Source organism: Apteryx mantelli, chromosome 1, assembly GCF_036417845.1.
Source record: "Apteryx mantelli isolate bAptMan1 chromosome 1, bAptMan1.hap1, whole genome shotgun sequence".
Lineage (NCBI taxonomy): Eukaryota > Metazoa > Chordata > Aves > Apterygiformes > Apterygidae > Apteryx > Apteryx mantelli.
The window spans coordinates 173,218,418-173,236,039 of NC_089978.1; the positions used below are offsets into that span (position 1 = coordinate 173,218,418).

The window sequence follows — 17,622 nt, forward strand, 5'->3', positions numbered from 1 at the left end:
TTTTCTTCGCACCCTGTGACTGACTTAAGCCAACCAGTGCAGGTCTGGGACAGGAAGCGCTGACTATAGGAGCCTTTACAACAGCAGAGCTTCCCAATACACAAGGACAATATCCAGCTGTTCTATACTTGTAATGCAATACCTAATAGATAACTGTGTGCTAAAAGAGAGCAAACTGAACTCAGAAGTCTAGAGGATTCAAAACAATATTTTCTAGCATTAAAAATAAGAATAATATACTATAATCCTTGTTATTATATTTCATTATTCTCCATTTCTTTTCTTTTTTGTCACGTTGACCAAAAAGGTAAATGAAATGATAGGTATAATACTATAATTAGTCTGCTTCCTTCTACTGCAATCTGTCAGCAGTAGCCCTCATGTGTGATGGCCAAAGGGAAGTCTTTCTATTTTTTTATTCCTTCCCCAATTCTTCAAGCAAAAAGGCCTTGTGTCTCCTCACAGTTCTTCGTCTACTGCGTCCTTTTCCCTCTTCCCCCATTCCAAAATCAAAGAAAATTCAGTATCCCATCACTGAGTTCACTCATGTCAAACTCTCCAATTTATTTATATTTGCTTTGGAAAAAAAGTGAAGCATAGAAATTAAACCTGTGTAAGCTCACAACTGCCAGCAGGCAGCAGCTGTCAGCAAAGCAAAAACAATTGCTCTTCAGTGAGTCACAAACTGCAGCTGAAGAAACTTGCTGTCTTTTTTTTTTCTTGTTCCCTCTCCTTCCTGCCAACAATTACATAAAACAAAACCTTCCACCCCAAAAAAGCAAACAGTCAATTTGACTTTTCAGAAGGGGTTGGTGTTTCATCGATGTCCTCTTTGCTGAAGTGTAAATGGAATTGATTTGCTACTCCTGTTTCTGAGACTGCTCTGTCCACCATGGCCCTGTGACAGGAAAAGCCACAAGTGGCCCCCTGCAAATTCCCACGGGATTGTCTCACCGCTGGCCTGGGGGCAAGTGGTTGCATGCAAGGGGTTGCATGCTTGCTGCAAGCTGGCTCAACCCTGCTGTGGAGGCTCTGTAGTTATGCAGGTGGGATGCTCAGCCCGGGCTCAGAAGCCCTGCTGGGAGGAGCAGAAGACTAGCTCAGGCTCAGCTCCATGGACTGCAGCACCAGGAGACAGATAGTCTGCACCCATCCCTGAGGACATGAAATGTTTCAGGCTCTCTGTTGGTCTAACAACAGTGTACTGCTGCAGGCTCAGATGTATCACTTCAATGACAATGCTTTGCAGTTTAACGCTTTATTTTGTTAGGCTCTAAAGTCTCCAGTAAAAGCTATGGTCCTGCTGTGCTGGGTGCTACACAAGCAGGCAATTCAGAGATGGACAAAACATCACTGAAATTGGTAAGTACAGCCTGTCTTCCATTTAAGCTGTCCATAGAAAGTAAAATGTTTCTGAGGTGAGAACAGTCTCCATATCAAAACGCAAGTATATATCATTGTCCTAAACAAAAACAGATGCGAGGAAGCACTAGAATTTGAACTAGCTGGGAGCAGGGCTTGACTGGAGATGTTTTTAGTAAGAAGTGTGTATGTGAAAAATAATCAGAAGAAACACCACAGAATAAAGCACAGAGAAGGAGCAGAAACTTAGCCCATGTCTGAAGAAGCACTGAAATGGCCACATACTGAAAAAAAGCATAAAGAAAGAGCTTTTGAATGAAAGGGACTCAAAGTTGAAGCAAAGCAGCTCTGTGCTATTGTTTGATTCCTGTTGCATTCAGGAAATCAAGACTTTGTACACCTTTTGTGAATAGCTGTGATTGTACCCAGGCTGCCTGAGACATAATCACCTTCTCTTTCATTTCAGAAGCAGCACAAGGAACCCTGAAACATGGTGAGCTTCTTGGGTAGAAAAAAAAATATATATATATATATATATATATATATATATATATACACAAGGCATAACTTGCCCTGAAAGTGTTAATGTTAAAGTTGCAGTAGGGCCACTAAGAGGTCTGATGTTTCAGATATTTATTCTTTTACCACAGAATGTTGACCTGGACCTATGATTTAGGGCTTTTATCTTCTTAATTTCTGTTTGAACCTTGAATGTCAGAGGTGCTTAATTTGGGCAAAAAGAACAAAGTTTGAACAACTGTCTTATTTCAAGACCTTATCTATGCCTTTGGAATGATTTATTCATCATTTTTAACATAGCAGAATTTCCCAATGGAATGGGAATGGAGTGAATTTCATCTAGAAAGAAAAATCTCTTGTGTCAGTAGTTTTAAGAGCTAATAATTCCCCTGCCTTTTAGGATGACGTTAGTCACTGTTCCTTAATCATGGACCTTATCTGAAGACTCTCCCTTCAGTCAAACTAAAAGCAGTGTGACATTGCCTTCTCACCTGCTAATTGTTGTGAATGTTAAACAAATAATAAATGTGTTAAACTATTCATATTTCCACCTTATTTTCAATAAATTCTGATGACATCTTCCTTATGAAAGGGAAGATGCATATCTTGGGGTCTCTTGAGTGTATACATTAAAGGCTCGTGATCATGTACAGGTTTTTGAGGCTGAAATTCATGCTTATGTGAGTCTGGCCCTTCTTCACCTATGGAGCAGTTTGTTCCCATGATGAAGGTCATCATCACTGCACTATGCCTCAGTCATCATAGAGGCCCTTACTTCCACTGTTATCAGACCTTGTGGGCAACCGGAGCGTATGTGCATCTTCCTCTGCCTGCAGTCTCACAGAAACGAGAGCAAATCTCTATGGAAAGCCCTAACACATTTGTTTCCCTTGTGAGATCCCTCTCCTGTGTCTAGCACTCATGCAACCCAGGATAAAGTCAGAGAATGAGGCTTGGGACTTCATGGCTGTTGCCTTCTTGGGAAGCTTTTTAAAAGCTCGCTTTTTCTATGTGTATTCTTGACAGTAGGTATGAAACTCAGAATGATGGGTACATGAGGAAATAGCAGTGTCTGATTCAAGAAAAATTTCCAGCAAATATTCAAGCACAGAAATGTTGGAAGTATGTTATCAGGAGTGTAATCTTGGTGGGTTTTTTTGGACTATAATTTCTATGTGTCTACATTTTTTTGTGACTGTGAGGAACAAGAGCGTCAAAAGCCCTTAACGAAATCTTGTAATATACATGCATCTCCATAATATTGACATTAACATTCTTTGCTCATTTAGATTAAGGAAAGCACATTAGTTTAATGCTGCATTAATAATAATATGGTAGGAACCGTGTGGTTCTTCTTCTGTTACAACCTCACTGAAATGCTGCTCTACCTTCCTTTCTACTCTATTCATAAGGCTTATATAAAGCATTATCCCTCAACTGTTTTCTAGTAAAGTATTCAGGGGTAGGTGACTGCAAAACAAATTTGGATCATGATACAGAAAGCAACATCAAAAAAAACAAGCACAAATGTTAAAAGCATTTGGCCCTTGAAACTAACAATCCAAACAAATGGAGAATGCAGTCTAAACATCAAGAAACAGTCATGACAGTGTTTTACACAAAAGCATACTGTGGATTCTCTTGCAGTATGGTATTACATAATATCTTGAAGGATTTCTGAGAACAAAATCTTGTACATATGGTTTAGTGATGGCCTTTATACTTTCCTGGGAAATGATGTTCTTTATGCATTAATTCATTCACAGATGAAAGGCAGAATCCGTAACATCATGTTCAAGATAGAATGCTCTATACAGATTTTTTTTCCTCTCAGCAAAGACTAGCACAGTCAATTTCCCAGCAGCCATGCTCTAATAAAAAGGGGAAGAATAGCTAGCCTTACTTATCAAAACAGGCTCTTTGGCTGAGCTTGCTTCCCTGCTGCTGCTTTGACAGTGGCTTCATATATTGATGTCCAGCTCTTGAAGGACATGATGCTGTGCCACTGTTGCTCCTCAATGACCATTTCAATGAACATGACATCTACACAATTACCTCTGGTCTAAATTCTACTTCTTTCTCTAATCTCCTATTTCTCTTTGTGTCTGTTCAATGAAAAATTTTTGCTGGTTGGTAGAGGACAAATATGTTTCCTCTTCATTGCTTCCCTGCCCCTTCTTCAACCAAAATGGACTACAGTGAAAGAAATTTTATTTAATTCAAAAATTTTCCCAATTTTATTTAATTCAAAAATTTTCCCAAAATAGCCACCTCTTTCTCTCTCTTTCTTTCTCTCTGTCTTTTTTTTTTTTTTCAAAACCCCCAAAAGTGAAAAGGAGCCGTGCAAATCAATTCATGTTTTGCTGTTGACTTCAAGAAAACAGGATCATACTTGTTCACTTTATTCTCTCCTTGTTTGCTACTTTTCCTTGAGGTGAAATAGAAGTTACCTTGACTATACAAATTCATGTTTTAGGTTACTGTATTGGGATGAAGTTCAGATCAGTGACTGTGAAATGTGAAATACAGAGCTTACAGTAAGCTCATAATATTTCACCCATCCCACTTTCCCAAATACATTCATGTATGTTTTGGACTCAAGAGTTAATTTTGCAAGCCTGATGCTGCCAAGAGCACAGAAATAGGCTCATCTTTCTTATTCTTATCATTACTGAAAGCCTGCATGTGTTCATTCCAAGCCCTTGATAACTTTCATTAAAACTGTTTTCTTTTTTGAAGATTACATATTCTGGGAATAGCTGTGCTTAATAGGTAGAATCAGCAAGTGAAATTCACCAGTACAAAATAAGCAAAATACCTTGCTTTTTTTTGAGAAAATATCATCTGCATGGGAGGTTCAAAATGAACATTTTAATTTTAGTATGAAAGAGGTGGAAAACCCACCAGGGTTGGCTCACATTCTTTTTCTATACCGTCTTATTCAACAGAGTGATCCCTATTGTTTATATAAGGATGGTCACATAAACACTGTTGTCATGGTTTATCTTATTATGGATATAAACTGGGAAAGTATATTACAAGATCTTAAAATCAATTTTGTTTACATTGCATTGACCTCTGTACTTTGGAATGAACGCATTCCCTAACCTAAGATTACACTCTCCAGGTGACTTTTCTCACTTTAGCTTAAAAGAAAAGGCCAAGACTTTGCTGCTGACACAACTGCAGTATAGATATTCTAAACAGTTTGTCACATACATGCAAGATTGATTAATTCTAATAAGTCTAGGTTGCAAAAGTACATTGTGATGTTATTCCCTCAATGTTTCTTTGGGCAGTCTTTGGTTGATTTAATCTAATTCAGTATACACACATATATATACATCACCATGACTGATGTGACAGCACTTCCACCAGCAGGCAGTGCTGTGTCTTAGCACTAAGTTTTTATAATATTCTATATAATGTTTTTGTGTAATCTTTAATTAAATCAAGGACCTGGAGGAAAGTGATGGGGTTGCATATTGCTTATATGTTATTTATCATAAAGGAGACCTGGAAAAAAGTGAAGGCGAAGAAACCTGTGCACTGATGTTGTTACTTACAGTGTCCCAGAGAATCATTTGATTTGTTTAAGCATGTGTTATCCTGGTGGTAGCAGCTTCTACGTGGCACAAGGACTTTTCCCAGAGAGAGAATTTGCTAGTCATTTGAGTAAGCCTGGGCTCTGTGAGTGCTTGGCAGTCTTCGAGCTTTTGCTGTCTATGAATGGGTGAGCCGAGGAGCAAGCAGCGATATCTTTTTGGATGACCTTTTATCAGCAGATTCTCCAGACGTAGTGGCTCTTCTAGGCAGTTACCCAAGCACTTTGCTGAGAGAAGACCAGCTCTTCCGGAAACCTGAGAGGAATGATGAGAGGGAGATGTCATCAAATGTGTCACTGAGTGTGCTTTATGTACGTCAAGAAGATTATAGATAGGGGTTTTCCTTGATCCACCCAGGCCAGAAGGTGGCTTAAATACAGCAGACCCCATGCTTGAGTCTGGACCTGATGATGCTGAGGGGGAGTCAACAACCACGGGCAGTCCAGAGAGAGCACTGTGGGAAAGGCAGTTTACAGACAGTTTGCCAGGGAAGGGAAGAGAATATCCCGGAGACATTGTCAGAGCAACCTGTGCTCAGAAGCATGAGTGTGAGAGAAAAAGTCTGGTTTTTTTCTTCAAGATATGCTCTGGTAATTCCTGGACTAAGGACAACTCCTTTATACCAGAAGTATGATTTTCAGAAGTGAAGTGGCTAAAAGAATCAGCAAATTGTTTTTGACTTGCAGATCCTCACAAGTTTTAAGAACCTCAGGAAAGACTCATAAATAGTCTCAAAGTTAATGACAGCACAGTCCAGAACCTTAATATTCCCTTTTTTTAATGCAGTATAGACATTGGATCTCCCTCTCCTTACATCATGTAGACACAGCAGCTTCTGTCTCTATCTTCTCCTAGTCACACCACACACTGGTTTCTAGCTCTCTTTTTCCTTGCTCTTTTCCAAGTCACACTTCCCATGCCTCTTATTTCATCCTATTGAAACTGTCTATGTGGGTTCCTGACTTCCCCCTTCTCTGCTCTTATTCATTATCACTTCTCCTCCCTAACAGTACATGCCTCAGAAAGAGAGAAAAATTAAATTACATAAATATAAACCAACTTCTAAAATAATTTGAATTCACAGAAAACTAACAAAATTTTGAAATCTGACACCCTAAGACCTTCTAGGACTAGGACATATCAGGAAGCAGAGAAGACTTCTACCAGCATATAAAATTCTTGCTTCTAACTTTGTGAGGTTGAGAAATAAAATACAGTCACATTTTCATGTACAGAGAAAAACTGTCATTGGTCCAGAACTGAATGTTGCCCATTCTGGGCCTTAAGCCAGGATAATTTAGTCGGCAAGGAGGGAGTCTACATTTGGAGAGAGAATGAGGAAATGTTTCTCTGACAGGTTAATTTAAGGGAGTGGCAGCTGTCTGAAACTGCTCCGGGAGATGGAATCTCACAGCAAATATCGAGGGAGATGGGTAAGTGGGCAAGCGATGCAGACATGGGCATATGACTGGAAAACCAATCTGAAGCTGTGGATATGGCCTGTATACCTGGCGGGGGGAGTGATGTTTTCCTCTGTAGTGTAATATACCTTAAAGAGCAACAAAGAACAAGCTGAACCTTTGTAGCCTCCTGGTGAAGTTGCAGTGGAAAAAGAAGCAGTTGTCCATCCCCTTCTTCTGATATGCCTCTAAGTGAAGGAGATTCACTGGCTTTCTATTCCAGCTTGCAAGAGTTTCATTAGCATGGTCTGAGTTTAGTGAACATAACAAATCCAAACCTGAGTTCAAGTGGGTTTATATGCACTGTTTTGCACAACTCAGCAGATGATTCATAGAAGACCTAATGCATAAAAATGCAAGATGTCATCTTTTCTATCATTATTCTGGCGTGAGCACCTGTGTGAATTATCTGCCAACAGATGGTGCTATTACAACCAGAGAGACTTTCAGAAGGCTTTCGAATGATGCTTCACTGTCATATACCAAAGTTCAACATTTCCTGAATCTACATGGACTGCTTTAGTTTGTCATCCCCCAAATGCTTCAGTCTGGACTGTACTAACAGAGAGATTGTACAGGACAAAGCTAATGGAAATATCACATTAGGCAGTGTTGTGGAGGCTGGTGCTGAAGGTGCTTTAGACATAGGTCACAAGACCCGGTGCATTTGGTAGGGTAGTTTTCAAATACATTTCAGATTTGTGGCTAAATGAAGGAGTACAACCATGGGGCTGGCAAAAGGAGATAATGGATGCCACTCCAGCTGGTTTCCACTACCCATGAACAGGGGCTTTTGGGTTTGGGGTCAGGATCTCTGACAGTTGCATCTTTTTGCACTGGCTTTTGTTTATTCTGCTGCTTTCCTACAAGACCTGCAACTTAGCTACCAGGTCGGAGAGTCATGGTTTCTCCCAGTGCCGTTTCTAACCCTTTCTGAGGTCTCACTGTATATTGATCCTCTCTGCTCAGCCTCTTTGTTGAACAGTTTTCCAGAAGGCACAAGTCACTTTCTGATGCATGATTTTCCAGAGATTTTACCTCTTCTCACTCTGCTCAGGGTCTAAGGATGCCCCTGCAATAGTTAGCTTGCTTGATCCTAGAAACTGGAAAGGAAGCTGTTAAAAATTACTGTTTTCTGTATGGCAGAGCATTGTTACACAGAGTATATGATACCTGAAATACAGTAAAATTCATTATCTTTATATACAACATAATATGTAGAAATTTTCCTCAGCAAATGTTATTACCATTCTGTGTCTTTATTGGTTATTACCAGTCTGTGCAGTAAGTCTGGAAGGACACAATCTTATGTATCTTTGGGAGAGATATGAGTCATAGTTATTTTATATCTCTATGAGAAAATATAATGCATGTAATCTCTACCCCAGCTGTAACTAGGTTAACAGCATTTTGCCTTTCCACATTCCTCCACAGACTCAGTTCATTTGACATTCTCCATTTCTTGTCTTAAATGATTGCATAATGCTGCAGTGTGCTGTTAAAGACTTCTTCATTTCATCCTACTTTTTTGCAGTGCAAGAATGAAATGACTCCTGCAAATAATTTGTACATGGGTTGGGTAAGTCATGAAATATTCTGGGATATATTGAGATGCAAATGTACTATGTAAAGGCTTCAGATATTTAGCGTAACAATTCCTATAAATCTTAATTTGTGAATAAGTTGAAATACAAAGATAAAATAGAGAAAAATAGAACAAACAAAAGCTGCTGTATAAAAAATTATATTTGGAAAAGATGGCAGAAGCCCTGAGTTGTGAAGAAAGATTTAATCCATGAAAAAAGTAATTTGAGAGAAACTGAATGTCATGTAAAGTCATTAGAGATGGAGGCTGGAGATGCTGGAGACAGTGGAGAGACAAGCTTGCTTTAGTAACACTGTCCATCTGAACAGTCTGAGAACTGTGGAATGCATGAGCACATTTTTAAAAAAGGATGTGAAGGAGCTGGAACAAAAACAACAGCTGATTGTAAATGTCAAGTTAAATTCCCTGCAAGATTTGAACCACTTACGATCATTTTGTATGGGAAGTCTGGAATGTCATGAGTTTTCCAAAATTACAAATAATATCTATGCATTTTTTAAGGCAGAGAAAGTAAAGAGCTGGAGCAACATCCAGGGAAAAATTGTAAGTGCACCAAAGGAACACATAAGCCACTTTTCACAATCTGGCATTTAACTTTCATTAGTACCTCATATATGAATTTTAATATTGACAAATATAAAACCTGCTTGTTATGGATTATTGTATAAGTGGAGAGATAAAAAGCCATTGGGGATGAAACCTCGGGAATTTTTCCATTGACTCCAATGGCATCGTGACTCCAATGGTATCATGATTTCAGTTAGAGAGACATTCCCTATTCAAAGGTGGGGTATCAAAGATGAGGTTTGAGGGCTGAACTGTATATTCATTGGCAAGGGCTAATATGGATCTATCACTTCTGTAACCTGTGTTCCACCTCTGCTATTAAATCTGTACCTGCTTTAAGTTTCTGCAGATTCTGCAGATTCATCCATAACTGATATATTTTATCTATAATCTAATTAAAAGCCATTGGATGCGAAGACTTTCATTAATCATGCAAATTTGTTAAAGAAGTGCATCTTTTTGTATTAAAATCTGATGAGATTTCCACTTAATACATCTATCAGTGTTGACTGAATTATAAAAGTAGTTTGAGACTATCGTGAAGAACAATATGAAAATGTACGTTATTATTGTGTTTTGATTTAATATGTGAATCAAATCACCAATGGCATAGCAATGTTAGATTTAATATTGTCCAGGGAGTGATGCAAAATGACAGACAACATAAAAATGAAATGGTTTGGAAAACAGTGATCTGAATCTGGTTGTAGTTAAATAAAGCTGGGAACATCCTGACCTTCCATACGGCCAGATGTGGAAAATGCACTTCAAAGTCTTTAAGATAGAGCTAATGTTACACAAGATTAATGAGTGCTGTTCCTGAAGGAAATCAGGGACCTTGTAATCTTGGAATCCCCCAGAACAGGCATATGTGTAAAATACAACCTCATATTCTCTAAATAATGGAGAAGAAACTATGTATCTTATCTAGAACTGGGCAAACGCTTTAAAAGCAGCTGTTACATGTTTGGTCAATGTTTTCATTTATTTCTTTTAGAAGTTCTTTAACAATAGCTGTATCTGTTACTGAGACCAGACTGTGTTAAACTTTTACCAAAATAAACTTTGTTTAAAATAAGTGTTTTTAAAAAATACATTTTGAAGTATTTCCAGAATTTCCGTTATTTCAGGTTAATGCATGGGAACATTCATTTCAATTTACTTGTGTACTAATTAGACAATAAAATCATCCTATTTGAAATCAAAGGAAAAAATCTATAACGCTTATTCATCCAGCTCTAATGAATCAACACTTCAAGTTTTCACTGTTAAATATATATCTGATCAAGCCATACTATCATTTAAAGAAGAATGTGTTTTGCAAAACATCATATTTTATAATGCCTTTTATAGTGCTTCCTGATAAAAAAGTCAAGTTAGACAAATTGCTTATTATAAATTCTTTTGCTTTCTGCTTTTTATGTTTCTCTGCATTGTATGAAAAAAAAGTCCTTTATTGGGAAACAGAGGCACATCCTGATAATTAGGCTCTCAACACATGGAATTCAACTTCTAATGCACGGATCATTTTTTACTGTGTAAACTAAAACATCTTTTAAGATTTCAGTGCATCTAATACTGGGTGCTACTCTGATGTACAGCAAACCCTCTCCTGCTTAATAAATGTGCCTGATTTTTTTCAGTTGCTATTTTATTAAAGATGCTGACATTTAGTAACATGTTCAGTGCTATTATATAACCCTATGTTAAATGTAATGCTGTCTTTTCTGTCATCTTTCATATTCAGGCTCACTCATCTCTGTTTCATTTACTAAGCAGCATAACACAGACTAGAAATAACCATGCAAAATTCCTTGGTACAAAGAATAATTTGGAAACACATAAATCCATATCACAACCAGTCTATGTAGATAGGTTGTTGACACCAGGCTTTTAACTTGCGCTTCATTTCATGCTGTCCACTTTGCCCCTTTGAAGAGAAAAAAAAAAAAAGAAAAAAGAACATGCAGTCAGTTCTACTTTTGTACTTTATGCCACAAAATGGAGGAGCAGATGGCTTGAAGAACTGGTAACAAGATATGAAGCCTTTTATCCCGGTTTCAATGATTTAAACACAGCTTAGGTTAATAGTGACTGAAATCTGTTCCCAAGAGACTGCTGCTCAAGTGAAAAGCCTGCTGGTAGTTTCAGTAGAGCCTCAGCGCTCTGAGTAAGTGCACCTTAGTAAGCACATCACAACTGTCGTCTGTCTGCAGCTTCAGCAAGGAATCCAGGAAAATGGAGCAGAACTGCGGAATGAAATTCTGTCTCTAACAAATTATTCCTTTGTGTGTCCTGGGGCACTGAGGGAAAAAGGAAGATAAAGCTTTCCTTGTGGCCTCTCCTGTACTGTTATATATATACATATATTTGCCTGATTTTGGTCTAGGACGGGAATACGTGTGTCAGACATAGTCAGGAGGCCCAATGAATAATTGATACAACATTGCACTAGATGAACTTCATTCAGAGGTAAACCTTTAATAACGCCAGTCATCAACGCACACATTTCCATTCAACTATTTATCCTACCCATATCAGGAAAAAAAAAATCACTCTTCAACCCCACCTTGTCTTTACTTAAACAAATGAATTCCAAATAGAATTACTGTCAAACAGCTCAGCACTTCTGTGGCTCTAATGAAAGCTTTTCTCCCCTTGGCCCCTCCTTGCAAACACTTAAGTAAATTAGCATGGAATAGACAAAGTGATATACAGATCAAAGGAGCAAGTCCCACTCAATGGCATAGGACTATTAATGCCTTCCTTTCACACAGAAAATGAACCTTTGCTTTTGTTTTCCTAAGGTGCAGCTCCACTGTAAAAGCTGTCGAATGAGGATCACTTAACTCTCTCCATGCATCAGAGGGCTCTTGTACCTATTCCCTTCCAGCAGGATATTTATCTGACACATGGAACCAGAAAAGTGTTGTCACCTCAAATCATAAAAATTTGAGAACTCTCCAGTTATGATGCAGATTTCTCTCTCCATCATCTACAATCTTCTTTTCTCCCTGTGTCTCCTGAAAAGATTTCCTTAGCCCTGTCCGCTACAAAGCACCTTATTTATAAAACCTCAAAGTCTGCTTGTCATTTTTGCACTGTTTCGTACTGCTGTTCCACAAACAAAGCCCTGGATTTCTCAAATGAAGGAGTACAAGAACTCTCTCCACTACTTCCTTTATGTCTTATTTCATTTTTTGCAGGTGGTGATATACAACTATTGCATTACTTTTGTTGTCCGTAGTTCTGCAACTTTGGAAGATCACATGGTTTATGATCTAAAAATAGATATATTTAATGGAGTCTCAAGGAATGAGCCGATTCATCATCTGTTCTGAAAATTGCTTTCTGACGACAGGAGTGTAACTGGGATTCCTCTTCTGTGAGAGACACGGGTGAGGGCCTGGTGTTCAGGGATTATTCCACAAGTGGGCGCCTTGGTTATGAAAAGAACAAGTCCTTCAAAAGAGTATAGATTTGGTGTCCTAGGCAAACCACATCGCCAAGAGAGGAATCCTTGGTTTAGAAAGGACACGTGACAGTCTAGCATGGGGATTCATGCACAGATAGAAAGCTACAGAGATATCTATATCACCCTTTTGTTAAGCCTTTTTCAGGCAATGGAAAATGTTGACTTCTCCCTCCCTTGTGGAAGGTAGCCCGTTCCCAGGCCCAAATTGCCCAGCTTCTCCATTTCACACAGTCCACACTAGACCATCCTCTTAAGTACTGGCCCAGTAGGACTGCAGCTGAGAGGTGTTTTCCATCACATCCCTAGGCTGGGCTCTCCCACTCCCAGAGGGGAATGGTCTGCATTAGCATGCAGCAAATCTGGGAGCTCGTAGAGCAGACAGGGCACTGATGCTCTCATTACTCATTTCTACACAGCGCAATATGGCAAAAATTTCTGGGTTTCCCCAGCAGGTATCTGTTTCCTGTCATGACCACCTCAAACCACAGCCAGTCAGAAATATATACTGTGCTTCTGTGTGCGATTCTTCTAATCCTTTGGTAACTCCAGGTGGGAATTTAGCGTTTGTGTGTCAGTGCAACCGCACCACAGTCTGGGGGAGGGAGAGGTGCCTGACTGCAGGTTGGGAAATGGCTCTGTTTCTCCCCCATCACCGCTGAGCCAGGGACTTGCCTGGTGCACACATGCCGTGTTGCATGCGTTGTGTCCATACTGCAGGGCTCCCATACACATTCGCTGGGACAGGGGACGTCAGGCCCTTCTAGCCCAAAAGCAACCGCCTTCATTGGCTAAATAGCCCGTCACCTGGGGTTCATTAAGGAGCAGGTATTAAGAAGAGGGGGAGATGATGACTTCAGGGAAGTCTTTACGTCCATCTCTTGGCTCTGACCTGGAAGGGATTTGGCTCTGAAGCTGCCTGCCTGCCTGGAGCTGTGCCAGCAAAGCAAACCTTTCATTCCCAGCCTAGTCAAACAGGCAGCTGCCTTGCATTTCTCCAACTAGGAGAGCTACTTAAGTTAAATACCTTGAGGCAGGAACCTGATTGAGTTTCAAAGCCTTCTAGGTCCTACCAGTTAGAGGAACGGTTTGTCTCATATTAGCAATAGGCAAGGACAAATGTACATTTGAATGCACTCTAGGCTTGAGGTTGTGCTTATTTTAACCCTTAAATGTTTGCTCTTTTTAATCTTGTATTTCTTGCTGTGTTATGAGAAACGATTCTAGCCAAGAAAGAGGACTCAGCAACTACTCACAATCACTTCATCTGCATTTTCTAAAGGAATGGTAAAGAAGCTCACTTTTTTTTTCTTTGTTATTATCTCTTACCTCTCAGGCTGTTTATGGTCTTAGTGTTTGCCATGTTAGTGGAAACAATACAACTTTCTTCAGAATTATATCTTTGTACAGAAAAATGAAATATCAAAAGCCAAGACACTGTGAAATGAGCATCTGTTATTATAATTCATAGTATTTCCCCAAACAATGCTTCCAGCTGGAAAAATAATCCAACAAACTAACCATCCAGCCTCTCCGTGATCTGAACTCAGCTTACAACAGCCTGGCCCTCAACACTGAATCCTCCCACCCTAAATCAGTCAGGCTAACCCACTCAGTTGCCTTATTTTGTGATACTCTCAAATTGCTTTTCATTCAGCTCAGTGCTTGGCTGCTCCTTCCCACCCCCCCCCCCCCCCCCGCAGGCTGGCTGTGTGGCTTCAGCAAAGGCCTTTCTCCTAAATTACCGAAAATGGTTCTTCTATTTCTTTGAATAACCAATTTTTTGTGACATACATGACACTTGTCAGCATTCACTTGCAAGATACAAGAGAGGGCTGACAAGCTTTTAAAGAGCAAAAATAAGTCAAAGCCAGAGCAGAACAGCCAAAACTTAGGTGCTGTGTGTAGCTTGGGACGTTTGAAAGCTGAACTGGAAGTGAAACGGCCTCGTTTGCAGCCTTCCAGTTTCCATATTTCTCTTTCGGTTCCTAGTATATCAGAATGAAAAGCAACTGTTTATCAGTTCATAGTTTGCTTTGCTTATTGTGGTTTTGGCAGATGAATGAGATTTCCTCTTTTGTGCTTCTTGTATTTTTCATAGTACTAAAGTCTATTAGAGGGGAGGAGCACTGAATATTAATTCCAGTGACTGCGTTGTAAAGTCCTACCTGGCATTCCTGTCCAAATGCATTAACATTTCAGTTCAAATACATTAACATTCCTAGACCCAGTTCTGACCTCACTTGTGCTGATTTTACACTTACATAACTCTGCTGACTACTAAGGAACTGTCCTTAATTTACACAGTGTTGCTTTTTACTGAATTTTTACAAGTACATTTACAAAAGCTTGCTCATTTATTGTGCTTTTATTAATAATCTTATTTTGCAAAGAGCAGGACTTTTATCATATGTCTTTTTTCATAAATCACAATGGATAGTGCATTTTTATTATTTCTTTTACATTTTAATTTTCTTTCTTTTAATTCTTTCTTTTAATTTTCTTTCTGTTAATCATGCTTCTTAATCAATATTTTCGCCACTTAAATGAAACAATTCTCCTTTGATATACATCCCTTTCTAGAGCTGGTAAAACATTTTTCGTGTGAGGATCAGAAAGGTACAGTGGCTTGTTTCAGTCATCACGAAGGCCAGGAATACAGAGGAGACAACCCACTTCCTATCTCTGAGCCAGAAGACCACATTTCCCTGCACTTTTCATTGTTCTTATCTTAGCTGCTTTGAAACCTCTGAACTTCTGAGTTGAATATGGAATTTGCTAGCTAGTGGTGATTAAATCCAGTGCCTGTTCTGTGACCCAGTCAAATGTGTACATTCCTTGCTTTCCCTCACTTATTTTCAAGGGGAATAAAGTGACTTGTATTGTAAGTTTATAAACCAAATTAAAGGTCATTAATGGCTCTTTGCTATTTACTACTGATGGTTATTAAAGGAGTGTGAAAGGAATTCAAAAGCAATCTCTGTTGACTGGTCAGCTCTGACTAACTTCCAGTTTTCTACAGGGTAGATATTCTCAGGATGGGAGAGGTCAGTTGGATTTGTAAGATTTCTTCAGTCGAGAGGGAAGGCTGTGGAAAGAAGAAATGCATTGACAGTACCTTCAGGAATATTTTTTGTATATTGCAAATTTATTATAGATAAGTGTGGTAGGAAATAGCAACAAAAAATCTAAGACAAAATATCAGATAGCTCTTGGGAGTAATTTCCTCAGAATCAGACAAGTCATCCCAAAATATATCTTATCTTGTTTACCTTCAACATCTTATTAAAATGCTATGTAAATTGTCTACATGTAAATTCTATTTCAAAGCATGAATAATAATAATTAGTCATGTTCTGATCACAGCACTGTATTGTCTTTTCAGCGCTAGCACTATTCAGGAATACCTTTTCTCCCTAAACTGTTGTGAAGTGACTTAAACACAGTCACTATTTTGTGTGAGTTGCTCCATAATTTGATTTTAAATATATTCAGGTATTTCCTATTGATTTACAAAAGTAGAAATGCTGATTAAAATATGAATTAGAGAGCATCTTGCTCCAGCATGGGGAAAAACTAGTTTTTGTTGTAAAGCTGGTTGGAAGATTTCCAGTGGACCGGATCTCAACCAGCATATGCTGATTCAACAGAACGGAAGTGTCCTGCAGGAACATGATGATCGCATAGAAACTTTCTGTGGAAACGTAGGAGGTAGGTAGCTCCCAGGCTGCCTCTGGGGACCTACCTGACTGAGACTGTAGTACTGATTCCTTGGGGTCTCTGTTTTACCAGAATGTCCCAAATCCCTTGCTGTCTCACTGGATTGGAATTTTCTTTGAAGAAATACATGCTATGTTGTGCATTTCCAGTTTTGTATTTGTTTGATTTTTCTCTTAAAAAAACAAAGACTAAATAATCCAAAAATTTTCCATAGGATGAACATACTGATTCCTGTATAGCTTTATCTGCCTGTGCTTGGAAATCGAGTCTCAATTATCAGCCTGCCACCGCTCATAACCCCAGACCCAGTTATGAGTATTCCCAATAACAGGATTGACCAAATATTTCCCATATATCATTGTGAATGTTTAAAGCAGAGGCCAGACTTGGAGCTGCTGAAACTAATTCCAGCTCTGCTGAAATCAGTGGAACGAGGAGATTTTTACATCAGTTATTGACTATGATGCTTTTCCACTATGATCTTTGGCATCCAAATGCTAACCACCAGCAGGTGCTGATAACCTCCACCAGAGATGATAGGTACAAATTAAAAGAGCTCCTTCTCATCTTAAAACATCTAAACTAATCCATTTTAAAAGTTCTGTCCTTCAATCTCTAAGAGCCCTGCTACTGCTGTTGTCATTATTATTATTGTTATTATTATTTTTACTGCTACTACAGATAACTTTATTCTCTAATCTGTTCCAAAGCCATGCACAGATATCAGAGAATTCATTACTTCTTTTGTCTTCTCATTATTTCTAAAACTGACAGCAACTTATTTTAAATGACTGAATCCCCAAAACACCCATTTTCCTTTGAGAGCATATCAAATATAGTAAACTATGATTAGTGAATGCTAATCATTTGTATTCACTGGAGGAACTGATATTTAATCAAGTTTAATCTCATTGTCTATAAACAGTGTTTTGCATCCTTTAAAGAAATAATTATGTCTTCTTTCAGGGCATTGATTCAGGGGATGAGGAATGGTTTATCTGCAACCTCCTATCTCTAGCCTGCCAGATCAAATTCAGCCTAAGTTGCTTGTCTCTGAAAGTTGTTGATATTAAATTCTGTGGCTTAAATGTGGTCTTGAAAATGCTGAAATCTCTTTGTCTAGTCAGATCATATGTTCTGGCTGCTGGTGTTCGAACTATCATCTATTGTGTGAACTCACTATGGGCCTCAATGACCCATGTTCAAGGCCAAAATTTACTAATCTGCAGTACATCCAGAAGGTGCTGGCAGAGGTAAAACTGAACAGGGAGGGAGGGAGGGAGGAAAGCTTGAATCTGTGTTAGTCCTTCA

The 17,622-nt window shown here is 38.9% G+C and overlaps 1 long non-coding RNA gene across 2 annotated transcripts; it reads left to right on the forward strand.

Moving 5' to 3' along the window:
- Positions 1-852: 852 nt before the first annotated feature.
- Positions 853-16,447, forward strand: LOC106488910 (uncharacterized). 2 transcript variants are annotated; one of them, XR_001293308.2, is made up of 5 exons: positions 853-1,362; positions 1,829-1,855; positions 8,481-8,525; positions 11,927-13,878; positions 15,175-16,447. It is a non-coding gene; the product is annotated as an uncharacterized lncRNA (long non-coding RNA). The 2 variants fall into 2 exon arrangements; XR_001293309.2 differs by having other exon boundaries at positions 12,326-13,878.
- The last annotated feature ends 1,175 nt before the right edge of the window (positions 16,448-17,622 follow it).